The following is a 446-nucleotide window of genomic DNA, read 5'->3' on the forward strand; positions in this document are numbered from 1 at the left end:
TCTGCATCGGCAGCAGCAGACCCTCTCAGCCTGCACGACCCGCCAGTCATCAAGGATAACAAGCGGCTGTCCCAGGCCGCGCGCTTCACGTCGGCCCGTGAGCTGATTTGCCCGGGGATCGGTTTTCACCCCGTGGCCTGTCCGCGCAGCCAAGGTAGCTCCTTGGCCGGTAAGTTTTCTCATCCCGCTCATAGTCGCGGGAGGGTGTTATTTGCTTGTGTTTTTAGGAAGCATAGTAGTTTCCTTTCTTTACTGCTTTGGCCCAGGCTTCGGCCTTGCTCCCCTCTGTGGCACCTCGAGGGCCCATTGCCCGAGACACGGTCACAAGGAGCCGACCGTCCCATTTGCTTTCTATTGGGTGTGGTTTGCTCGTTAGTCGTGGTTTGTATGGTTTGCCTGAGTGAGCTGTGAGAGTCTTCTTGTATCGCTCGCGCTTGTACGGCCTT

The sequence above is a fragment of the Nymphaea colorata genome, chromosome 11 (assembly GCF_008831285.2).
Source record: "Nymphaea colorata isolate Beijing-Zhang1983 chromosome 11, ASM883128v2, whole genome shotgun sequence".
In the NCBI taxonomy this organism is placed as follows: domain Eukaryota; kingdom Viridiplantae; phylum Streptophyta; class Magnoliopsida; order Nymphaeales; family Nymphaeaceae; genus Nymphaea; species Nymphaea colorata.